General features: G+C 44.3%; 1 protein-coding gene and 1 long non-coding RNA gene across 3 annotated transcripts in view; one reads left to right on the top strand and one right to left on the bottom strand.

Annotated features, from left to right (window-relative positions):
- cstpp1 (centriolar satellite-associated tubulin polyglutamylase complex regulator 1) overlaps positions 1-26,217 on the top strand; it is a 431,022-nt gene that overhangs the window by 118,631 nt on the left and 286,174 nt on the right. The gene's annotated exons all lie outside the window — the stretch shown is intronic.
- On the bottom strand, positions 100-25,442 carry LOC139280143 (uncharacterized). Of its 2 annotated transcripts, none has more exons than XR_011596631.1 (3): positions 24,972-25,442; positions 23,579-23,743; positions 100-558 (listed from the first exon to the last, which is right to left on the bottom strand). It is a non-coding gene; the product is annotated as an uncharacterized lncRNA (long non-coding RNA). The 2 variants fall into 2 exon arrangements; XR_011596630.1 differs by lacking the exon at positions 100-558 and adding an exon at positions 21,167-21,493.

The following is a 26,217-nucleotide window of genomic DNA, read 5'->3' as shown; positions in this document are numbered from 1 at the left end:
ACTGGAATCGTATCTAACACAAAGGAAGGTGATTGTGGTTTTTGTTATGTCTTTAGACGCTCTGATAATGACACCACGAGGCAAAGTATTGCACTTGAATTGTAGTGACCTTAGTCCGTTTAATATAACTCCAGAGTGATGATCACACATGGTGGCCTGCCTTTTATACTAGGCCTGGAAAACCGGTACAAGTAACCTACAAGTCTCCCACTGCAGTGCCCTCTGGTGGCATACCTTAGTGATCATATAGCTGGTGTACAAATTTCCCATAGTAGTGCCCACTGGTGGCACATCATATGTAATACTACAAGCAGTAAACATGTCTGGATACATGACATCCCTCTCCCGCAAGTCCTTGGTGCAAATCGCCTTACACTTTGCTCTGGGCTTAACTCTGGTTGATCCTTGAAGGGTCGTTTCATTTTGGGGGAGCAGGTGGTGTTTCGTTGGCAGCAGAGGTGCTGGTGGTTTCTGTTTGAGTCCATGACAACTCCATTCTCTCCCCCCCTGACATATAGATTATGCCGGTGGCTCATTACATTCATATACATTCAAGTCCTGAAAAAAAAATTGCATTTACATTATTACATTTGTCGTACAGTTGTGAGGTAAGCACATTTGACTAGTGACATACATTCTTGATACATACTTGGAATCAGTACAGGTGTCAACACCGGTGCGTGAGGACAAGCTAGCTCCAGAACTAATTGAATGGTGCCCAGTGCTGGCAGTGGGAACCCGGTTGGGTCAAGTTGCCTGCTCTCTGGGCCTTTGCCATTGCTCCTAGCGTCGGGCAGGTTCACAGATGCCTGTGACCTCCCTGTCCTTTCCTTACACCTTGGGTTGCTGCTGCTCCCTGAGGAGCAGTCATCTAGCAGTGCGCAGGGAACTGCTGACTCCCTTGCCTGGGCGTTATTTGGTTTGGGATCCTGGCTGGTCCTGGTCCCATTTGAGAGAACCGTTGCGGGTGACCCTTCATTCCTGGGTATAGCCTTGGTGGCGATAGGGTCTGGGGGCTGCGCCTTAGAGCAGTTTGCTCTTTCAGGCTCGTGGCAGTTGGTGCCATCGGGTGGAGCCGATCAGGGGCGGGGTATCGATACCGGTGCCGTTGCCCTCCTGAGATCACTTGCTCTGTTGCTTATCTATATTAGCTGCTTGTGGCCACACTCCGTGGTGCATCACTCTGGTCCCAGGGACGCAGGCTACAGTATTGGGTAGCCCGCTGGACCTGTGTGCTCCCGATGGGTGTTTGCCCGCTAGATTATCTGAATACAGTTGAAATCCTGCATCGCACAACGTTTCATTACTCATTATGGATAAACTGTAGTTCTGATCGCAGTCGCACAACTTTTCTTTGCTTATTACATGTATAAAACTCTGATCATCAATTACAAGCTTTACATTTAACTCACAGTTGCTGTTACATTGATTGAGAATATGGAACTGTCCCTTTAAGTGTGGTGGGTTGCTGGCCTCCTTTAAGAGAGGCTTGCTATCTTTATCCCAACCATCTTCTTCGCTTGGTACCACGTGTTGCTCCATCAGTGCTGCACCTCGTGGTCTGGCCGCTGCCTTCTTTTTCTTCAGCGCTTCACCTTGTGGTTTGGGCGCCATCTTTCTTCCATCCATGATGTCGACTGCTGTGATCCTCTTCTTCCCAGGTTCTGCCACCGAAGCTGGGAAGTCGCCTTTGGATCCGATTTTCTTCCGGAGTCCTGCCACTGAAGCCTGGAAGGTGAGTTCGGGTCGTCTCAGCTGGATCATTTCCATACAGTTGTGCTGAGCAGTCTGTGTCTTGGGTACTATGCTGGTCTGCTTTCTGGTGCCAGATCCAACCTCAGGTGGGGGCTTGCTTTGCCTCTGAGCGCGGGGGACGTCGATCGCTGGAGGGATGAAATCTTCCCAGCTCCAATAGATCTTCTCCATCCACCTTCTTCCGAGTAGCGTTGGTTCATCACCAGAGAGCTTGTGGACTGCACCATCATGGAGTACCTTTACAGCCGCACTACCAAAAACTGGGATAAGTTCATTGGTGTAGGTGCGCAGCTTTACCTGAACCGGGACCAACTTGGGTCGTTCAGCTTGATTGTTCCATAGTCTCTCAAAGGCTTCTTGATTCATTACTCACTGGCTCACCCCCGTGAAGACTGGAACGCCATTTATCTCGACTTCCATTCTCAACGGGGAACATTCTGTGGTGCAGGTAAACATTCTGTGCACCTTATAGTGGGGCTGAGCTGCCTCTCTGACCACTTCTTCATTTGGAAAGAGATGACATGATAGGTCCAAGTCAGCATGGATTTGTGAAAGGGAAATCATGCTTGACAAATCTTCTGGAATTTTTTGAGGATGTTTCCAGTAGAGTGGACAAGGGAGAACCAGTTGATGTGGTATATTTGGACGTTCAGAAGGCTTTTGACAAGGTCCCACACAAGAGATTAATGTGCAAAGTTAAAGCACATGGGATTGGGGATAGTGTGCTGATGTGGTTTGATAACTGGTTGTCAGACAGGAAGCAAAGAGTAGGAGTAAATGGGTACTTTTCAGAATGGCAGGCAGTGACTAGTGGGGTACCGCAAGGTTCTGTGCTGGGGCCCCAGCTGTTTACATTGTACATTAATGATTTAGACGAGGGGATTAAATGTAGTATCTCCAAATTTGCAGATGACACTAAGTTGGGTGGCAGTGTGAGCTGTGAGGAGGATGCTATGAGGCTGCAGAGTGACTTGGATAGGTTAGGTGAGTGGGCAAATGCATGGCAGATGAAGTATAATGTGGATAAATGTGAGGTTATCCACTTTGGTGGTAAAAACAGAGAGACAGACTATTATCTGAATGGTGACAGATTAGGAAAAGGGGAGGTGCAACGAGACCTGGGTGTCATGGTACATCAGTCATTGAAGGTTGGCATGCAGGTACAGCAGGCGGTTAAGAAAGCAAATGGCATGTTGGCCTTCATAGCGAGGGGATTTGAGTACAGGAGCAGGGAGGTGTTGCTACAGTTGTACAGGGCCTTGGTGAGGCCACACCTGGAGTATTGTGTACAGTTTTGGTCTCCTAACCTGAGAAAGGACATTCTTGCTATTGAGGGAGCGCAGCGAAGGTTCACCAGACTGATTCCCGGGATGGCGGGACTGACCTATCAAGAAAGACTGGATCAACTGGGCTTGTATTCACTGGAGTTCAGAAGAATGAGAGGGGATCTCATAGAAACGTTTAAAATTCTGACGGGTTTAGACAGGTTCGATGCAGGAAGCATGTTCCCAATGTTGGGGAAGTCCAGAACCAGGGGTCACAGTCTAAGGATAAGGGGTAAGCCATTTAGGACCAAGATGAGGAGAAACTTCTTCACCCAGAGAGTGGTGAACCTGTGGAATTCTCTACCACAGAAAGTTGTTGAGGCCAATTCACTAAATATATTCAAAAAGGAGTTGGATGTAGTCCTTACTACTAGGGGGATGAAGGGGTATGGTGAGAAAACAGGAATGGGGAACTGAGGTTGCATGTTCAGCCATGAACTCATTGAATGCCGGTGCAGGCTCGAAGGGCCGAATGGCCTGCTCCTGCACCTATTTTCTATGTTTCACAATCCGCGCTGGATTCATGGCCCTCTGCAGACTCTTCATCAACACGGTGAGTCCTATTTCTTTTACACATTCGCTGGAGGTAGCCTTTTGTGCTGCACCCTTTGCACACACACTTCTTAAAACGGCATTGGTGAGCCTGGTGATTTCCTCCGCAATGCCAGCATGATGCTAAGCGATTAGCCCCCCTCGGCGGACTCAGAATTAAGAAACCTGTTCTCTCTCCCATGAGGAGATTCACGTTTTACAGTCCAGCCTCTAAAAGGCACCAGACTGTGTACAGTACTTGCCGTGTTTGAGTCCTGAGGATGAGTCATCCGCCTAGAGCCGCAGGTCGAGGTCATGAATGTCTGGCTCATGGTGATGGCCTTCTGCAGTGTGACTGTGGTATCCGCAGCTAGTAGCCTGTGAAGAAGGCCCTCGTGGCCGATTCCGATGACAAAGATATCTCGCAGCGCTTCGGTGAGGTGTTCGGCGAAATCACACAATGCCGCCAGCCTCCTGAGGTCTGCAGCATATTTCGCGATTTCCTGGCCTTCGGGACTTCGGTGGGTGTAAAACCGTTGTCTGACTCTGAGGATGCTCTCTTTGTGCTTGAGTTGTTCTTGGATCAGCATTACAAGCTCCTCGTACGTCTTGGTCATTGTCTTCGCTGGTGCCAGCAAGTCCCTGACTCGGCCATAGTTGGTGGGCTCACAACTGGTGAGCAGGATACCTCTGCGCTTGCTTGTCAGCCAGCGTGGCCAGATCATCGCCTGCCAGGTCGTCTGCTGTGAAGAAATGGTCGAGCCTCTCCACAAAGGCGTCCCAATCATCCCCATCGGCGAACTGCTGCAACGTACCAAAGTTAGCCATTTTCGTGTGAAAGTCCGTAATCTCGTCGCCAATTGTTGTCTTTAGATGCTCTGATAATGACTTCACGAGGCAAAGTATTGTACTTGAACTGTAGTAACCTCAGTCTGTTTAATATAACTTTAGAGTGATGATCACACATAGTGGCCTTCCTTTTATACTAGGCCTGGCACACCTGTACAGGTAGCCTACAAGTCCCCCACTGCAGTGCTCTCTGAGGCACACCTTAGTGACTATACAGCTGGTGTACAAGTTTACCATAGTAGTGCCCTCTAGTGGCACATCATATGTAAAAGTACAAGCAATAAACATGTCTGGATATATGACCGTTTCAGCCCCATGAAATTGCTGCAGGAGTTTTTCAGGGCAGTGTCCTAGGCCCAACCATCTTCAGCAGTTTCGTCAAAGACCTTCCCTCCATCATAAGGTCAGAAATAGGGATGTCCGCTGATGATTGCACAGTGTTCAGTTCCATTTTCAACTCCTCAGATAATGAAGTAGTCCATACCTGCATGCAGCAAGACCTGCACAACATTCAGGCTTGGGCTATGAGGGGCAATTAACATTCGCACCACACATGTGCCAGGCAATGATCATCTCCAACAAGTGAAAATCTAACCACCTCCCCTTGACACTCAATGGCATTACCATTGTCGATCCTCCACCATCAACATCCTAGGGGTCACGATTGACCAAAAATTCACTGGACCAGCCACATACATACTACAACAGCAGGTCAGTGGCTGGGTATTCTGTGGTGAGTGACTCCCCAAAGCCTTCCCACCACCTACAAGGCACAATTCAGGAGTGTGATGGAATACTATCCACTTCTCTGAATGAACGCAGCTCCAACAACACTCGTGGAGCCTGGCAACATCCAAGATAAAGCAGCCCGCTTGATTGGTACCCTATCCACCACCTTAAACATTCACTCCCTCTACCACCGGCGCACTGTAACTGCAGTCTGTACCATCTGCAAGATGCACTGCAGCAACCTGCCAAGGTTTCTTCGATAGCACCTTTAAACCCCATGACCTCTACCACCTAGAAGAATAAGGGCAACAGGTGCATGGGAACACTACCACGTCTAAGTTCCCCTTGAAGTTACACACCATCCTGACTTGGAAATATATCGCCATTCCTTCATTGGTGGGTCAAACTCTTGGAACTCCCGAACTAACAGCACTCTTGGAGTACTTTCAGCACACGGACTGCAGCAGTTCAAAAAGGCAGCTCACCATCACCTTCTCCAGGGCAATTAGGGATGGGCAATAAATGCTGGCCTTGCAATTGACGCCCACATCCCATGAATGAATAAAAAAAGAATATAGCCCTTTTAATGTAATAAAACATTCCAAGACACGTCACAGGAACCTTAATAAAACACAAATTTGACAGAGCCACATAAGGAGAAATTGGGGCAAATGACAAAAGGCATCTCCAAGGTGGAAAGAGAGGCTGAGACTTTTAGGGAGGGAATTCCAGAGCTTGCACTTTGGCAGTTGAAGGCATTGAAATCAGGGATGACCAACAGGTCAGAATAAGAAGAGCACAGATATCTTGGAAGGTTGTGGAGCGAGAGGAGATTACAAAGATAGGGAGGGCCAAGGCCATAGAGGGATTTGAAAACCAGGATGAAAATTTTAAAATCGAGGGGCTGCTCAACCAGAAGCCAATTTGGTCAGCGAGCATAGGGCTGATGGGTAAGGGGGCTTGGTGCGAGTTAGGACACGGGCAGCCGAATTTTCGATGATCTCAAGTTTACTTAGGGTAGAACGTGGGAGGCCGGCCACGGGTGCGCTGGAATATTAAAGTATTGAGGTAACAAAGGCTTGGATGAGGGTTTCAACAGCAGATGAACTGAGGCAGGGGTGGAGTTGGGCGATGTTCCAAACTGGAAGTAGGTAGTGATAGCGCAGAAATTTCTGCTCATAAGAAATAGGAGCAGGAGTAGGCCATTTGGCCCCTCGAGCCTGCTCCGCCATTCAATAAGATCATGGCTAATCTGATCTTGAGCTCAGTTTCACTCCCCTGCCCGCTCCCCATAACCCTTTATTCCATTATCGCTCAAAAATCTGTCTATCTCCGCCTTAAATATATTCAATGACCCAGCCTCCACAGCTCTCTGGGGCAGAGAATTCCACTTATATACAACCCTCTGAGAGAAGAAATTCCTCCTCATCTCAGTTTTAAATGGGAGACCCTTTATTCTGAAACTATGCCCCCAGGTCCCTCTGTACTGCAGCATTTTGTAATTTCTCTCCATTTAAATAATTTGCTTTTTAAAATTTTTTTACCAAAATGGATAACCTCACACTTTCCCACATTATACTCCATCTGCCAAATATTTGCCCTCACTTAGCTTGTCTCTATCCCTTTGCAGATTTGTTGTGTCCTCCCCAAATCGTGCTTTCCCACCCATCTTTGTATCATCAGCAAACTTGGTTACATTACACTCGGTCCCTTCATCAAAGTCATTAATATAAATTGTGAGTAGTTGAGGCCCCAGCACCTGGGCACCCCACTAGCTTGCCAACCGGAAAATGACCCATTTATGCCGACTCTCTGTTTTCTGTTAGTTAGCCAATCTGCTATCCATGCTAATATATTACCCCCAACCCTGTGAGCTTTTATCTTCTGCAATAACCTTTTATGTGACACCTTATCGAATGCCTTCTGAAAATCCAAATACACCACATTCACTGGTTCCCCTTTATCAACCCTGCTCGCTCGATCCTCAAAGAACTACAGCAAATTTGTCAAACATGATTTCCCTTTCATAAAACCATGCTGACTCTGCTTGACTGTATTATGCTTTTCCATATGTCCTGCTACTGCTTCCTTAATCATGGACTCCAGTATTTTTCCAATGACAGATATTAGGTTAACTGGTCTATAGTTTCCTGCTTTCTGTCTGCCTCCTTTTTTAAATAGGAGTGTTACATTTGCGGTTTTCCAATCCGCTGGGACCTCTCCAGAATCCAGGGAATTTTGGTAGATTACAACCGATGCATCCGCTATCTCTGCACCCACTTCTTTTAACTCCTTAGAATGCAAGCCATCAGGTCTGGGGGACTTGTCCACCTTTAGGCCCAATATTTTACCGAGTACTTTTTTTTTAGTGATTGTTTTAAGTTCCTCCCTCTCGCTAGCTCCTTGATTATCCATTATTGGGATGTTTTTAGTGTCTTCTACCGTGAAGACCGATACAAAATATTTGTTCAAAGTCTCTGCCATTTCCCCGTTCCCCTATTATTAATTGCCCAGTCTCATCCTCCAAGAGACCAGCGTTTACTTTAGCTGCTCTCTTTTTATATACCTAGATTTTTTGCTAGTTTACTCTCATAATCTATCTTCCCTCTCTTTATTATTTTTTTAGTCGTCCTTGCTGGTTTTTAAAAGTTTCCCAATCCTCTGGCCTCCCACTAATCTTGGCCACTTTGTATGCCATTGTTTTCAATTTGATACCATCCCTTATTTCCTTAGTTAGCCATGGATGGTTCTCCCTTCTCTTAAAGTCTTTCCTTCTCACTTCACACCCAGCTCATCCAGTACTGCATGTCGGACAAGCAGACTGACAATTTAAAGACAGTGGAGGGATCGTGAGAGGTGGTGGTGAGATAGAGCTGTGTCGTCAGCATACATATGGAAACTGACAGCGTGTTTTTGGATGATGTCGCCTTTAAAATTTTCTCTTCGCCTGTGTGAAAGTGCACGGGTGATTACATAGGATTATGTGGGATATACGACACAGAAACAGACCATTCGGTTCAACCCAGTCCATGTCGGCATTTATACTCCACTCAAGCCTCCTCCCAGCTTTCCTAAATCTATCAGCATAACCCTCTATTCCCTTCTCTTTCACGTGCTTGTCTAGATTACCCTTAAATGCATCTATACTATTCACTTTAACCACTCCCTGTGGTAGCGAGTTCCACATTCTCACCATTATTTGGGTAAAGAATTTTTTTCTGAATTCCCTATTGGATTTCATGGTAACTATCATATATTGATGGCCTCTAGTTATGCTCTTTCCCACAAGTGGAAACATTCTCACTGTATCCACTCCATCAAAACCTTTCATAATTTTAATGACCTCTATTAGGTCACCCCTCAACCTTTTTTCAAGAGAGAAGAGACCCAGCCTGTTCATCCTTTGCTTATATGTATACCCTCGCATTTCTGGTTTTATCTTTATAAATCTTCTCTGCACCCTCTCCAGTAGCTCTATATCCTTTTTATAATATAGTGACCAGAACTGTATGCAATATAAGTGGTCTAACCAAGGTTCGATACAGCCTTAGCATAACTTCCCTACTTTTTCAATTCTCTCCCTCTCGAAATAAACCTCTGTGCTTAGTTTGCTTTTTATGGCCTTTCTAACCTGTGTCGCAACTTTTAGTAATTTGTGTATTTGCACTCCGAGGTCCCTTTGTTCCTCTACCCCACCTAGACTCACACCCTCCAAGTAATATTCTTCCTACCAAAATGTAATACCTCACATTTATCTGTGTTGAACTTAGTTTGCCAACTATATGCCCATTCTGCAAGTTTATTGATGTCCTCCTGCAATTTGTTGCAGCCCTCCTCAATATTGACTATCTCCCCAATTTGGTGTCATCCACAAATTTAGAAATTGTGTTTTTGATTCCAAAGTCTAAATTGTGAACAACAGTGATCCCAGCACTGATCATTGTGGAGCACCGCTACCCACCTTAGGCCACTATGAATAGCTACCTTTTACCCCTACGCTCTTCTTTCTGTCTTGAAGCCAGCTAGAAATCCATGTTGCTATTTGACCCCTGACTCCACATTCTCTGACCTTGTTCATCAGTCTATTATGGGGTATCTTATCGAAGACCTTTGAAAATCGAGATGAATCACATCTACTGCATTACCATTGTCTACTCTCTGTTATCTATTCAAAAATTTAATGAGGTTGTTTAAGCAAGACTTTCCTTTTTGAAATCCATGCTGACTATTCATTATATTTTTGGTTTCTAAATGTTCTTCTATTTTCTCCTTTAGTAGGGATTCCATTATTTTTCCTACCACCGATGTTAAGCTGACTGGTTTATAATTCCTTGGACACGTTCTATCCTCCTTCCTAAATATAGGTATTACGTTAGCTATCTGCCAGCCCTCTGGCACTACATCTTTTTCTAATGAATTATTAAATATGTGAAGTTATGCCTCTGCTATCTCTTCCCTAGATCTTTTAAAATGCGTGGATGCAATATTTAATAATTCTGCCATCTCTGTCATTTCTTGTGGTATTATCCTGTCTATCCCTTAATGGCCCTATGGTTGATATTTGCTTATCTCTAGTCTTTCAAATAATCAGGTTCGAGTGCAAACTAATATCATGGGTATTTTGTATTTAATCGGAGTTTAGGACAAAATAATACAGCAAAAACATACGACTGACAAGTAGCTGGTACCGGACAAACAGCTAGCATGCGCAAACAACAAAGTAAATGTTAGAGGACGAGACTGGGGAATTAGTAACGGGGAACATAGAGATGGCAGAAACTCTGAACAAATATTTTGTATCAGTCTTTACGGTAGAGGACACTAACAAAATATTCCGACAGCGGATAGTCAAGGGGCTTATGGCGGGGGAGGAACTTAACACAATCACTATCGCTAAGGAGGTGGTACTCGGTAAGATAATGGGACTAAAGGCAGATAAATTCCCTGGACCTGATGGCTTGCATCCTGGGGTCTTAAGAGAAGTAGCGGCAGGGATTGTGGATGCATTGGTTGTAATTTACCAAAATTCTCTGAATTCTGGGGAGGTACCAGCAGATTGGAAAACTGCAAACGTGATGCCCCTATTTAAAAAAGGAGGCAGACAAAAAGCAGGAAACTATAGACCAGTTAGCCTAACATCTGTGGTTGGGAAGATGTTGGATCCATTATTAAAGAAGCAGTAGCAGGACATTTGGAAAAGCAAAATTCGGTCAGGCAGAGTCAGCATGGATTTATGAAGGGGAAGTCACCTTTGACAAATTTGCTGCCATTCTTTGAGGAGGTAACAAACAGGGAAACCAGTGGATGTGGTGCATTTGGACTTTCAGATGGCATTTGACAAGGTGCCACATAAAAGGTTACTGTACACAAGATAAAAGTTCACGGGGTTGGGGATAATATATTAGCATGGATAGAGGATTGGCTAAGAACAGAGAGTCGGGATGAATGATTAATTCTCTGGTTGGCAACCAGTAACTAGTGGGGTGCCGCAGGGAACAGTGCTGGGACCCCAACTATTTACAATCTATATTAACGACTTGGAAGAAGGGACTGAGTATAACGTAGCCAAGTTTGCTGACGATACAAAGATAGGAGGAAATGTGTGAGGAGGACACAAAATTTGCAAAAGGACATAGACAGGCTAAGTGAGTGGGCAAAAGTTTGGCAGATGGAGTATAATGTCGGTAAGTGTGAGGTCATGCACTTTGGCAGAAAAAAATCAAAGAGTAAGTTATTATTTAAATAGAGAAAGATTGCAAAGTGCCGCAGTACAGCGGGACCTGGGGGTACTTGTGCATGAAACACAAAAGGATAGTATGCAGGTACAGCAAGTGATCAGGAAGGCCAATGGTATTTTGGACTTTATTGCAAAGGGGATGGAGTATAAAAGCATAGAAGTCTTATAAGCTATATAAGGTATTGGTGAGGCCACACCTGGAATTCTGCGTGCAGTTTTGGTTTCCATATTAACGAAAGGATATACTTGCTTTGGAGGCAGTTCAGAGAAGGTTCACTAGGTTGATTCCGGAGATGAGGGGGTTGACTTATGAGGAAAGGTTGAGTAGGTTGAGCTCATTGGAATTCAGAAGAATGAGAGGTGATCTTATCGAAACATATAAGATTATGAGGGGGCTTGACAAGGTGGATGCAGAGAGGATGTTTCCACTGATGGGGGAGAGTAGAACTAGAGGGCATGATCTTAGAATCAGGGGCTGCCCATTTAAAACAGAGATGAGGAGAAATTTCTTCTCTGAGGGTTGTAAATCTGTGGAATTCGTTGCCTCAGAGAGCTGTGGAAGCTGGGACATTGAATAAATTTAAGACAGAAATAGACAGTTTCTTAAATGATAAGGGGTTATAGGGAGCGGGTGGGGAAGTGGAGCTGAGTCCATGATCAGATCAGCCATGATCTTACTGAATGGTGGAACAGGCTTGAGGGGCCGTATGGCCTATACCTGTTCCTATTTCTTATGTTCTTATTCATTCTTGTCTCACATGTGTGACTCTCTTTTCTTGAACTACCCGAGACTAGGGTCAGCATGGGTCCTCTCTCTAAAGATTGTTTGACCTCTTGGGAGCGCCTCGCTCCATGGAATGCCTAAGGGTTCTGTTGCTCTTCCTTTTATTTTATTTTTAGGGGTGGACCTGAGGTAGAATAATGGGCAAGACCATTTAACCTACAGGGGTTGCCCTTAAAACAAAGTGCCCAATGGCATGTTGAGTTCTTTGTCTAAACTTACCAATGTGGACCCTCCCCAAGGTGGAGACTTCACAACCATTACACACCTTTTCTTGTTTACACCTTTTGAAGGCCAAGCCATCTGCTTGGTCCCTCCAATCTTATCCGACCCTCTCCTTCTAAAGCTGTAGTCTCGTATCTCATTCTGTCTTGTCCTCCCTGGTCTGAAGTCAGTAGCCCATACACATTAAACTTGGCCTTCAGACACTTTCAATCATTGGTCTTATTGTTCGTAACAGCTTATTATCAGTTGTTTATGTTCATGCAGTTGGTCATGTATACTAACTATTTCATTTCATTATCAGACAGTTGTACCATGAAATAAATCATTAAATTCTATTCTATTTTTGCACACAGGTTAAATTGCGCATCTTAGCAAGTAACTCTGTTAAATGAATTCCAATTCCTAACTTAACAATATAAGAACATAAGAACATAAGAATTAGGAACAGGAGTAGGCCATCTAGCCCCTCGAGCCTGCTCGGCCATTCAACAAGATCATGGCTGATCTGGCCGTGGACTCAGCTCCACATACCCGCCCGCTCCCCATAACCCTTAATTCCCTTATTGGTTAAAAATCTATCGATCTGTGATTTGAATACATTCAATGAGCTAGCCTCAACTGCTTCCTTGGGCAGAGAATTCCACAGATTTACAATCCTCTGGGAGAAGAAATTCCTTCTCAACTCGGTTTTAAATTGGCTCCCCATATGTTGAGGCTGTGCCCCCTAGTTCTAGTCTCCCCGACCAGTGGAAACAACCTCTCTGCCTCTATCTTGTCGATCACTTTCATTATTTTAAATGTTTCTATAAGATCACCCCTCATCCTTCTGAACTCCAACGAGTAAAGACCCACTCTACTCAATCTATCATCATAAGGTAACCCCCTCATCTCCGAAATCAGCCAAGTGAATTGTCTCTGTACCCCCTCCAAAGCTAGTATATCCTTTCTTAAGTAAGGTGACCAAAACTGCACACAGTACTCCAGATGTGGCCTCACCAATACCCTGTACAGTTGCAGCAGGACCTGCCTGCTTTTGTACTCCATCCCTCTTGCAATGAAGGCCAACATTCCATTCGCCTTCCTGATTACCTGCTGCACCTGCAAACTAACTTTTTGGGATTCATGCACAAGGACCCCCAGGTCCTTCTGCACCGCAGCATGTTGTAATTTCTCCCCATTCAAATAATATTCCCTTTTACTGTTTTTTTTTTATCCAAGGTGGATGACCTCACATTTTCCAACATTGTATTCCATCTGCCAAACCTTGGCCCATTCGCTTAACCTATCTAAATCTTTTTGCAGCCTCTCTGTGTCCTCTACACAACCCGCTTTCCCACTAATCTTTGTGCCATCTGCAAATTTTGTTCCACTACACTCTGTCCCCTCTTCCAGGTCATCTATGTATATTGCAAACAATTGTGGTCCCAGTGCCGATCCCTGTGGCACACCACTAACCACCGATTTCCAACCCGAAAAGGACCCATTTATCCCGACACTCTGCTTTCTGTTAGCCAGCCAATTCCCTATCCATGCTACTACATTTCCTCTGACTCCGCGTACCTTTATCTTCTGCAGTAACCTTTTGTGTGGCACCTTATTGAATGCCTTTTGGAAATCTAAATACACCACATCCATCGGTACACCTCTATCCACCATGCTCGTTATATCCTCAAAGAATTCCAGTAAATTAGTTAAACATGATTTCCCCTTCATGAAGCCATGTTGAATCTGCCTGATTGCACTATTCCTATCTAGATGTCCTGCTATTTCTTCCTTAATGATAGCTTCAAGCATTTTCCCCACTACAGATATTAAACTAATCAGCCTATAGTTACCTGCCTTTTATCTGCCCCCTTTTTTAAACAGAGGTGTTACATTAGCTGCTTTCCAATCCGCTGGTACCTCCCCAGAGTCCAGAGAATTTTGGTAGATTATAACGAATGCATCTGCTATAACTTCCGCCATCTCTTTGAATACCCTGGGATGCATTTCATCAGGACCAGGGGACTTGTCTACCTTGAGTCCCATTAGCCTGTCCAGCACTACCCCCCACCTAGTGATAGTGATTGTCTCAAGGTCCTCCCTTCCCACATTCCCATCAATTTTTGGCATGGTTTTTGTGTCTTCCACTGTGAAGACCGAAGCAAAATAATTGTTTAAGGTCTCAGCCATTTCCACATTTCCCATTATTAAATCCCCCTTCTCGTCTTCCAAGGGACCAACATTTACTTTAGTCACTCTTTTACGTTTTATGTATCGGTAAAAGCTTTTACTATCTGTTTTTATGTTTTGCGCAAGTTTACTCTCGTAATCTATCTTTCCTTTCTTTATTGCTTTCTTAGTCATTCTTTGCTGTCGTTTAAAATGTTCCCAATCTTCTAGTTTCCCACTAACCTTGGCCATCTTATACGCATTTGTTTTTAATTTGATACTCTCCTTTATTTCCTTGGTTATCCACGGTTGGTTATCCCTTCTCTTACTGTCCTCCTTTTTCACTGGAATATATTTTTGTTGAGCACTATGAAAGAGCTCCTTAAAAGTCCTCCACTGTTCCTCAATTGTGCCACCATTTAGTTTGTGTTCCCAGTCTACTTTATCCAACTCTGCCTTCATCCCACTGTCGTCCCCTTTGTTTAAGCATAGTACGCTCGTTTGAGACACTATTTCCTCACCCTCAATCTGTATTACAAATTCAACCATACTGTGATCACTAATTCTGAGAGGATCGTTTACTAGGAGATTGTTTATTATTCCTGTCTCATTGCACAGGACTAGATCTAAGATAGCTTGCTCCCTTGTAGGTTCTGTAACATACTGTTCTAAGAAACAATCCCATGTGCATTCTATGAATTCCTCCTCAAGGCTACCCCGTGTGATTTGATTTGACCAATCGATATGTAGGTTAAAATCCCCCATGATTACTGCTGTTCCTTTTTCACATGCCTCCATTATTCCCTTGATTATTGTCCGCTCCATCGTGAAGTTATTATTTGGGGGCCTATATAATATAACTATATAATATGGTTATTAATAATAATGGAAGAAACATAGGTTGGGCCTTCATTGACCACATTAAAGACACATTAGACAGAATCAAAACCCTAACTTACAAACAACAGACCAAGGTCATGTTACGGTCTGCGTTGCATCTTCTAATCTAACCAACGAAAAACACTTGTCTCAAATTCTAATACAAGTTTCTCGGAAACCAAAACTTACACAGTCCCAGTAAAACACAACTTGTAAGTTAACCCCTTGTCTCGAGCTCTAATATACTCATTTAAACACAGTATTATTTGCTTCACTGTTTCATTTGCATAACCATATGCATTTTTAGGTACACCTAATTTCTAACACTATTCCCATCCCAACCTTCCTTTTTTTTTTGATTGATGTGCCTATAAAATATTTTACGATTGTGTTTTATGTTCCTTGATAATTTAATTCTATGGTTTTTCTTTGCCTTCCGAATTGTTTTTTTTTACTTTTTTCCTAACCTCTTCGTATTCCCCCTTAACATGCACTCCCCTGCTGTCAATGTACTTAATGTATGCCTCTTTCCTTACCCTCAATTGTTCCCTTAACGGCCTTCCCAATTTGTCCTGCCACCATAAAAGACTTGTGTACGTACACAGCCAAGTCTATATTCCTGCAATCCCTTTAAAATTGTAGCATTTGTTTATATTGCTTCTCCTCATTCTTCCTACCAAAATATATCACTTCACATTTCTCTGCTCGACATTTCATATGTCCATCATGTATCCGCCCATTTCACCAGCCTGTTGATGCCCTTCTGAAGTCTTTTACAAATCCTCCTCACATTTCCGAGTTTCGTGTCATCTACAAACCCTGAAATTATGCTCTGTATACCCATGTCTAGGTCTTTAATATAGATCAAAAAGAGCAGTGATTCCAACACTGCATACTTTCTTCCAGCCTGAAAAACAACCGTTCGCCACTGCAATGTACAAGAAAAAATAGTATCTATACGTATCTAAAAATATTCTACTATAGATTATCAGAATAAGTGTTATATCTGAATATGTTTATTAAAATCTCCCCTTCCCTTGTGTGAAAGTGCACGGCTAATGATTACAGGTAGCACATCATTTGATTTAGTTTTTTTTTTCTTTCATTGTATGTTTTATATGCGTGAACAAACATTTGTCCACAAATACTGAGATAATCTTTGCAAATCATTCATCAGTTTTCAACTCCTAGCTTTTCAGAAGCATGTTTGCTGGCCATTAAACCCATAAGCTCCTGTCTGTGATGGAAGTCAGCAATGTTGATTCTTATCTTCTACCTGTTCTTCCCCTTTTGTTTTGTTCAGTATTTTTAAAAAGCTCACTTCTCTTCCAGTTTTCAGTTCTGATAAAGGGTTCACACTCAAACCAGTCTTTTCTCTTTACGTATACTGATAGACCTGCTATGTATATCTAGCATTTTCTGTTATTTCAGATTGGCAGCATTTGTAATTTTTGTTTCCTTTTATTTATACTAATTAAATATTAATGTTTTTTTAAAGAAATCTGAATACAAAAATGTTGTTATCCTAAACTATTTATATTGAGGAAACCATCACTGTCACATCATACAATCCCGAAAGCATGTGGTCAGACTTAGGTGTCAGACTAGGCTCAGTGATGGGACTCTCACCTCTGAGTCAGAAGGTTACGGTTCAAGCCCCGCTTCAGAGACTTGAGCACATAATCTATGCAGACACCTTTTCAGGTGGATTTAAAAGATCCCATGGCACTTTTCAAAGAAGAGCACAAAGTTCTTTCTATGTCCTGGTCAACATTTATTTCTCAACCAAACACCAAGAAAAACAGATTATGTGTTTATTTGTCTCATTTGCTTTTTTTGGGACCTTACTGTGAGCAAATTTACTGCCATTATAATCATCATAGGCAGTCCCTCGGAATCGAGGAAGACGTGCTTCCACTCTAAAAATGAGTCCTTAGATGGCTGAACAGTCCAATACGAGAACCGCAGTCCCTGTCACAGGAGGGACAGATGGTCGTTGTGGGAAAGGGTGGGTGGGACTGGGTTGCCGCACGCTCTTTCCGCTGACTACGCTTGATTTCTGCATGCTCTCGCCGTTGAGCTGCATTATATTACAACAGTAACTACACTTCAAAAGCACTTCATTGGCTGCGAAGTGCTTTGGGACATCCTGAGGTTGTGAAAGGTGATCTATAAGTTATTTATTTTTTAGTCTATGTAATAATGTTAGCTTATATAAAATGGGTTCAATGAGTTGGCAAGTAGCAAATTGTTTTTAACCAGCTGTTTTTGATCTATAATTTAGCATTAAACATTTGGTAGAAGCAAATGTAAATGCTAATTCTTTTGTCCATTCTCATCAGTAGTCAATTTTTTATGACATTTCAGCTGCAAATTTTGGGGGAATTTTTGTAACATTTAATTTGAAAACGCCTGTCTGAGTAATGCCAATCCCACTGTCTCACAAATTCTTAAAAATCATGACCTTTGGTATGAAATCATGAGTTAGTATTTTTTGGTTTATAAACCTCATTAGTGGCTTTATTTAATCTCTTAACAGGTTATAGTTCTTTACAAAAATGATATTACTGCATCTGAAAATGCTTTACAAAAAATCTTTTAAAAATCCTACTTGTTATCACCACCCTTCATGAGTTGGGGTAAACTTTCATTAAAAAATCTTGTGTTTCGCGATTAATTCACGAGTGTTGGCATTATTGGTGAAACATTATGAAATGGAGCTTGGCAGCATGTCCAGTGTGCACTGGGTTTTGGAGGTGTCACAGAATTGTTTTGCCACAAGTTCATGACCAATGAACCCCAGATAATGGGTTCCAAATCTCGCCCATAGGGAAGGACTGGATGAAGAAAGACAGATAGAGGAAGACAGAGACTGAGAGCGACAGATAGAGACACAGAGAGGGGGAGACAGAGAGCAAGAGAGAGAGACGGGGATGGACAGAGAGAGTGGACCCCAAATGCAGCCAAATCCCAGTGTGCCTCACCCCTTTAAGGGTTTTAAAGTGAATAAAAATCCGCCAGTATAAAATTCAGAGCCGTTTCCACGGCAGCAATTTCAAAGCCTCCACTCCAATTTTCAAAATCGTAGGGCACAAGCGTGGCTTGGAAGAGACTGAAATCGCTAATATGATGTCAGATCATTAAACTGGAACTGCGCAAGTGCGAGAAGTTCGTTTCCTGCAGTTTCATTGGCAGGAAGTGCATCTAAAGGAAAAACATAACTTTTTACAGTTGTCTGGTGAGGCAGCGAGTTGGGGCAATATTTTAATTAAAAATCACATGTCTCGCAATTAATTCACGAGAGTTGGCCAGCTCAAATCATCCATCTCTCAACTGGAAAAATACAGAAATATCCTGGAGACAAGGTTGGGAAGAGTTGTTTACGTGACTTGTCATCACTACTACTCTGCTGTATCCCATCATTGTAATTTATTTTTAAAAAAAAGCCAACTATGGTGATCACATGCAATGAAGAAAGCTACGTCTACTTTCCAAGTGGTGAAGTTAAGACCATGAAAGAGATATTTCGGCAAACCATTCAGGGAACAGTGAAACCCATGTGCAAATAGGAAATAGACATCAAGATACACTATGCAGAAGCACTGGAGAGAATCAATCCAATTTTGAAACGTTTTAGATAAAATAAACTTTAATGAAGATAGTAATGATTGCCATGTTTTGGGATTTTTGACTTTTTCCACAGAACTTTTGACTTGGAAAAATGTTGCATTTAAATGTTGGTTTTTTAAAACTGTTTATTCACAGAAGTGAGTAGCATCACTATCTCCAAGAGCATATCTAAGGAAAGACCCATAACTTGTAACAAAGGTATTGGGGCTAAAATTGCCCATCTCCTTAAGGCCTAATTGGCGGCATGCTGCGGAGTGGGTTGGCCGCCGACTTTTCTGGAATGGCTGCTGCTCGCCTAATTGCCCTCCCAAGTTTTCCCGGTGGTGCTCCAATCGCCCCTCTACCGTTCCGCTGCTGTTGATCCGTCTTAAGCGCGTCATTACCGTGCATACTGCCGATCTATCTCCCCGATGGCGACATTCCCCTCCGAAAATCTTCAGCCCACCCGGAGGTGCCAAAACCTGTTTTTTTTCCCGGTGGTCCAGTGAGGCTGTGGCCTTCTGCAGCGGTGGTGCGACTTCCCTTAAAAGGCAGGATGCACTGCCGCCGCAGCCATGTTTTCTTTTGTCAGCTGACTTCCATGTCAGCCCAACACATATGTCCCCGGGTTCGTCTGGGCCGCTGGCCCAGCTGAAACCCTCCCTGGTGGCCCAGTGGCCCGAAGTTTAAAAATCTCAAAGGCTCTTTCCTTTAAGTGAAGGGGAGAGCCTTGGTGACGGAGCACCGTGATGACCTCATCGTGGCAGTGACGGAGCACAGTGATGACCTCATCGTGGCAGTGACTCCGCTCCGCACCCAACTTCCGCCCCTCAGTTGCTGTCACTGCCCTGTATCCGCCGCTCACATGTTGTCACTGCCCCCATTATGATTGCGATCCGGATGCTAGGAAAAAAAACCAACAAAGAGCCGACTGTCACGCAAGAGGCGACCTGAACCGCAGCTGCAGTAAAAATCATCGAAACGGGTGGGAGTGCCCCATTTCGGGCAGGGGCAATTTCTACCCTATTGCATCTGAAATGACTAGTTGAAGTTGGTTTTAAATAAATCTTAATATGGAAGTGAGCTCAGTTTTAAAAATTCATTCTTGGGATGTGTGTGTATCACTGCCTAGGCCACCCGTCCCTAGTTGCCCTGAGAAGGTGGCGTTGGGCTTTCTTACCACTGAGTGGCTGCTAGGCCACTTCAGAGGGCAGTTAAGAGCCAGCCACATTGGTGTGGAAATTGGAGTCACATATCGGCTAGACCGAGTAAGATCGCACAAGAACAGCGTGTTTTCCTCCCGAAAGGATATTAGTGAACCAGCTGGGTTATTACAACAATCCATCAGCTTTATGGTCACTGACTGATGCCAGCTTTTTGGAGAGAAATGTAATAATGAATCCCTAAAGCTTGGCCTCAGCCAGTCTATTGAGCCAGATAGCAAATACAGGCCTAGTGTTTTCTCTTGGGGAGGGAGAGAAAATCAGAACAAATCTCATCTCTGGTATAATGTTAGAATGATGTGTATTATATGGAGGGAATGTTTTTTTTTTAAAGTAAAAGATACCACAGTTTCAAAAAATGGATAAAATGAAGTATTTAAAACATATATGACCAAGATTATTTAACTGGAGTTTCAAACAAAAAAAACCTTTTGAAGAACTAATTTATCCAGTTACATTTCATATTCCAATCCTTTATGCAATCAATAAATGTCAGGAATGATTTAGGTCAGGGACCAAGCTGATGTTGAAATCTGATTCTAAGGAGGAGTAAATCATTGACCTGACAAATTTTTCCATAATTCAATTACATGGCAGGCATCCATCTCGAAAGACGATGGTATAAGAGCCAAAGCAGTGCAGTTACCTTGGCATGCTGCAACATCATGAGTGGCTGAAGAGTCCAATTCCATGTCACAGATGCTGCAGGCATAAGTCATGCTGATGAAGCCCATGCAGTATTGACTTTTCCGGTGATGCAATTTCCTCTTTGATCTCTTCTCTTTTCTCTCTCTCTTCCACCTCTGTTCAAACTCTTTGGTTTCTTGATGCAGTGCAGTTCTCCAGTGTGGCCTACTGTTAGCCACATCTTCCGAGCTTGCAGTATAGATGGTAAAGGTTTTCAAGTCTTGCAACAATTGTACATCCCTGTCTGGTGTAAAAATGCCTTGAAGCCTCTGCAAGTTCTCCATACAAATGATCCTTTGGAAGTTGCCCATCTTCCATCTGATATAGATGACTTGGCAACCAGAGGCTTCCAGTGTTTGAGAAGAATTATTAGACTTGGCAACTTAGCTTCCTTAAGTACTTCGATGTCAGGAACATTATCATCCCACGTGATATTTAGAATACGGCAATTAAAGTAGGAGTGGAAAGAGTTTAAGCTGCTCTCATGCCGCTGTAGGTGGTGCAGGTCATGCTGACATACAACAGTGTGCTCATAATGTATATTTGGTAGAGCCGTATGTTCATGCTCAATGTTAATTTCCTGTTATTCCACATATGCTTAGTCAGTTGGCTGAATGTTGTCGGTGCCTTTCCGACTTGAGAATTTAGCTTGTCATCTAGAGATAAGTTATTCAATACAGTTGATTGTAGCAGAACATGTATACAACTTTTAGCATGATGTTAGCTATTGAAATTCTGGTGCAGTCAATGCACCTTGTGTCATGATCACGGTCTTCTTTAAGCTGATGGTTACTCCAAATTCATCATAAGCTAGCAAAAAACTATTGCATAGTTGTTTAAACTCCTCTTCACTGTGTATGACTAGCATTGTCGTCGGCGAATTTCTCTCATCAATAGGTGTTGTTTGTGACTTTGACCAGTGCAATGTATTGTTGAGCCGGGTGGCAGCTGGATGGTAGAATCTTGAACAAGCAGTGGGAGTGTAGTTCTGAGACAATAACTTATTCAAGGACTAGGGAAAGAAAAAGGTTTGAGAGAGAGTTATGAGAATGAAGGACTTTATGCTGTTTTGTTTTCAGGAAGGGGTGATAATGCACTTAAGGAGTAAATACAGTGCCAGAGAACACAGGCATGTTAATATTGGCAAGAGCGGGGTAGTAAATGGAGTTAGCGTAAGAAGCTGGGCAGACGGTCAGGGTGGTGTACTTCATGGACAGGGCTAGATAGGAGAGAAATGCAATTTCATACACTATTGATATGCTTACATGTGCAGTAACGAGTATATCCAAAATAGTCCAATTATTTGTGTGATTCATTTCAGTCATGCTTTTCATCTCTGGGGTCTTTGAATGTCAGCCTCGAATGTAGCTGACTGTTTAGTTATTGGTGCTGTGTGTTCTGACCGTGCTAACCTATTTTTCAATGAAAAGACTGAAAACTGCTTTGAGAAGATAATAATGTTATGGAGGGAGTTGTCATGTTAGTACAGCTGATGGGGAGCACAGCGTGTAAAGTGGTATTGAAGCTTTTCTTAGCACTGTCACAATTCATTTTTGAAAATGTGTCTAGCTTTTCATGCCCATTGTCAGTGAGCTTTTGTGCACAACTGGGTAAACAATTACTGGCAGCTTATTAAAAAATCATCAAATGTTCTGTTTGTGTATTAAAATCCAATAAATTGAGTAGAAGCTGTTTAGTTACACAAGATTTTATGAATACATAAAATTTAAACACTAAGATAATGATACAAATCTTCCAAGTAAATACTGCAGTTTTGATCTCCAGTAAAATAAATCTGTGTCATCAAATAAAGAAAGAAAATGGTTGATAAATCAGTGATTACATTGACATTGAAATTTGAGGTTCTGTATTCGGCTTTACCATGGGGGAAGTAGAAGGGCCTTCATAATGTTGAGAGTCATTTACTGTTGACCCTGTAGAGCAGATAGTATGCAAGGAGGTCTCCTTCGCTAATTTCCACACTTCCGGTGGCCCGCTCTCCGGGTCCCATCAACAAAACCGGACGGCCCACTGCATCGACCTCGGCAATGGACACATTGTGTTTAACTAACTTGATTGAGTTTTTTGATGAGGTAATAGAGAGGGATGACAAGGGCAATACAGTTGATGTCTTGTACATGGACTTCCAAAAGGCGTTTGATAAAGTGCCACATAATAGGCTTGCCAGCAAAGTTGAAGCCCATGGAATAAAAGGGCCAATGGATACGAAATTGGCTAAGTGACAGGAAACAGAGAGTCGTGGTGAACGGTTGTTTTTAGGACTGGAGGAAGGTACACATTGGTGTTCCCCAGGGGTCGGTACTAGGACCACTGCTTTTCTTGCTATATATTAATGACTTAGACTGGGGTGTACAGGGCACACCGTCAAAATTTGCGATGACACGAAACTTGGAAGTATAATGAAGAGTGAGGAAGATAAAGATGGACTTCAAGAGGACATAGACAGACTGATGGAATGGGCGAACACGTGGCAGATGAAATTTAATGCAGAAAAATGATAGTGATACATTTTGGTAGGAAGAACGAGGAGAGGCAATATAAACTAAAGGGTACAATTCTAAAGCGGGTGCATGAACAGAGAGACCTGGGGATATATATGCATAAATCATTGAAGGGCAGGGCAGATTGAGAAAGCCGATAAAAAACATACAAGGCTTGATAAATAGAGGCATCAGTACAAAAGCAAGGAAGTTATGATGAACCTTTATAAAACACTGGTCCGCACTTTTGGAAGGATGTGAAGGCCTTCGAGAAGGTGCAGAAAAGATTTACACGGTTGGTTCCAGGAATGAGGGACTTCAGTTATGTGGATAGACTGGAGTTGTTCTCCTTAGAGCGGAGAAGGTTGAGAAGAGATTTGATAGAGGTGTTCAAAATCATGAGGAGTCTAGACAGAGTAAATAGAGAGAAACATTGACCCAGATTTAAGGTTATTAGCAGAAGAACTAAAGGCGACAGGAGGAAAAACTTTTTTACGCAGCAAGTGGTTAGGATTTGGATTGCACTGCCTGAGAGGGTGGTGGAGGTAGATTCAATCGAGGCTTTCAAAAGGATATTGGATAAGTACCAGAAGTACCTGCTGACTTTCAGTCGGCGACACTTCAGATGGACTTGCAGGATAACCTCGAGTTGTTGGTGGCTGGGAGTGTGAAATCAAGTGATGGTGTTTCTTCTTCTTCTTCACTCACTTCTCCCTTTTCTTGTTGACCCATTGGCTCTGCAGGCTGGGTTTCTTGGGTGTCTGAAATGAGGAAGGCACAAGCGTCAGGTGTGGTGAGAAGAGGACGGGAATGCAAGAGGTGCATGCTTACACCATGTGCAGCTTGTACATCAGAAGAGATTGTGGGAGAGTGAGAAGCGGGATGTGAGAAGGAGGCTAACCTATGAGGATACTGTTATGTAATGATGTGTGCATCGTCCCAGTACCTTAAATGTAATGTAATACTATGCCACACCACAGAGGGCGCTGCGGTGGGAAACCCTGGTAGCACCTGTAAGAAGGACTATATAAGGATGACCACTACACCTGGGAGGCACTCTGGAGCTGAACAATAAAGGACGAAGGTCACAGCAGTTAGACTTACACCAGACCGTGTGGAGTCAGTGATTTGTGTGCTACATACACCACATTGGCAACGAGGAAGCGGACGAACTCCACGCAACCATGGCTACTCTGGGCTCGCTAAAGGATTTTACCGTGGGCAATGATTGGGAGGCCTTTACAGAAAGGCTCGAGTACTACTTCACAGCAAATGACCTGACGGAGGACACATACGCAATGAGAGAGAAGCGTAAGGCGATATTGCTCTCCAGTTGTGGAGATGAGGTTTACTGTCTCATCAGGAATTTGCTGGCACCTGGGAGCGCCAGGGACAAGTCATACGAGGAGCTGACTGAACTCATTCGTGACCAGCTGAAACCGAAGGAGAGCATCCTCACGGCCAGATACAAATTTTACCATCACTGCAGACCTGAGGGCCAGGATGTCACTAATTATGCTGCGGACCTCAGGAGACTCGCGCCGCCGTGTGATTTTTGGGGCACACCTTGACGAGGCTTTGCGGGACGTTTTCGTTATGGGGATTGGCCACGAGGGCCTCCTTCACAAGCTGCTGGCCACGGAACCCACAGTCACTCTGACAAGGGCCATCGCCATCAGCCGGGCATATATGACCTCGACTTGCAGCACCAAGCAAATGATCCACACAGTCTCGAACCCGGCAGGCACGGTCCACAGGATAGCGCCCACCACGGACAAAACTGCAGAACGTGGCTCTGCCCGGGGCAGAGAGCACGGACCTCGGGATCCTGGAGCTCAGAGTCCGCCGAGGGGGGCCAATCAAGCAGCACCATGCTGGCGCTGTGGAGGAAGCCATGGGGCTCACCGGTGCAGGTTTGCGGAGTACACGTGCAATGCCTGCCATGTTAAAGGCCACCTTCAGCGTATGTGTAAAAGAAATCGGACTCACCGTGTGCTGGGGAGATGGGGGATGATCCACTGTTCAGCGAGGAGCAGGTAGAAGAAGATGAGGTGCTTGGACTGTATACGTGCACCGACGATTCGCCCCCAGTGATAAGTGAAGTAAAAATCAACGGAGTCCCAGTGAGTATGGAAGTGGACACGGGCTCGGGTCCGTCGTTGATGAGTCGGAGAACTTTTGATAAACTGTGGATTAACCCAGCTGCACGACCCAAGTTGGTCCCGGTCACGGCGAAGCTGCGTACCTACACCAGGGAACTAATACCTGTTCTCGGCAGAGCGATGGTGCAGGTATCCCACCGGGACGAGACGTACGCTTTACCTTTGTGGGTCGTTGCAGGCGATGGGCCGACACTCCTCGGCCGGAGGTGGATGGGGAAGGTCCGTGGGAGCTGGGAAGACTTCATTCCTCCACAGGCTGCTGCTCCCTGGGGTGCTGCCGTGCCCCGGGTCCCCAGAGAGCAGCGCCGACCGAGCTGGAGCTGCAGCCTCAATCCATCCACAGGCAAGTCCCAGGCCCGGGCCTCACACAGAGACCCTGCAGCCCCAGCCCCCACAGGCAAGCAGCCCTGCACAGAGGGGCCCCAAGGCGGGGTCGGGGTTGAGCCGGCGGGGCGCTGCGGGAGGGGTGCTGAGGGATCCAGGGGCCGGCGGTTCGGAAGGGCCCCGCAGAGGAAGAGGCCCCGCAGAGGAGCTGGTAGCGTCGGATGGCAGCCGCAGGGGAGGCCGCTACGGAGGCCGCGGGGGACGCGGCAAGTGCGGCCGCTGGAGAGGCCACGACGGCCACAGGAGAGGTGGCAAGTCAGGTGGCAGCGGAGGGGAGCGGAGGCTGTTACGGCGGAGGGCATTCGGAGCAGCGGAGAAGAAGATGGCGGCGGCATCGTGTCGGAGCTGCAGAGCATCAAAGATGGCGACGCCCAAGGAGAAGCCTCGTGGAATCCTCCTGCATCAAAGATGGCGCCTTAAAGAGGAAATGCACCCGGGAGTCTTAAAAGGGCCTTACAAAGAGGTGGTCCCCACAAAGGACTTCTGTTTGGCAGAGCGAGTCTAAAATGAGCTATGTTAATGTGAGATAGTGAATTTATAATAAGAATTACATTTTTTATGCTGAATGGCCACTGTATTTGTGTAAAATAATGGATGAAGTACAATTAATGATAACGGTTAACAAGGAAATCAAGGTTCCGCTACCAGTCAATAACCAGTTAATGTACCAGATAATATATACCATACTA

This window comes from Pristiophorus japonicus, chromosome 14, assembly GCF_044704955.1.
Source record: "Pristiophorus japonicus isolate sPriJap1 chromosome 14, sPriJap1.hap1, whole genome shotgun sequence".
Lineage (NCBI taxonomy): Eukaryota > Metazoa > Chordata > Chondrichthyes > Pristiophoridae > Pristiophorus > Pristiophorus japonicus.
The sequence above is the reverse complement of the archived record's forward strand: the minus strand, read 5'-3'. Positions and strand labels throughout refer to the sequence as shown.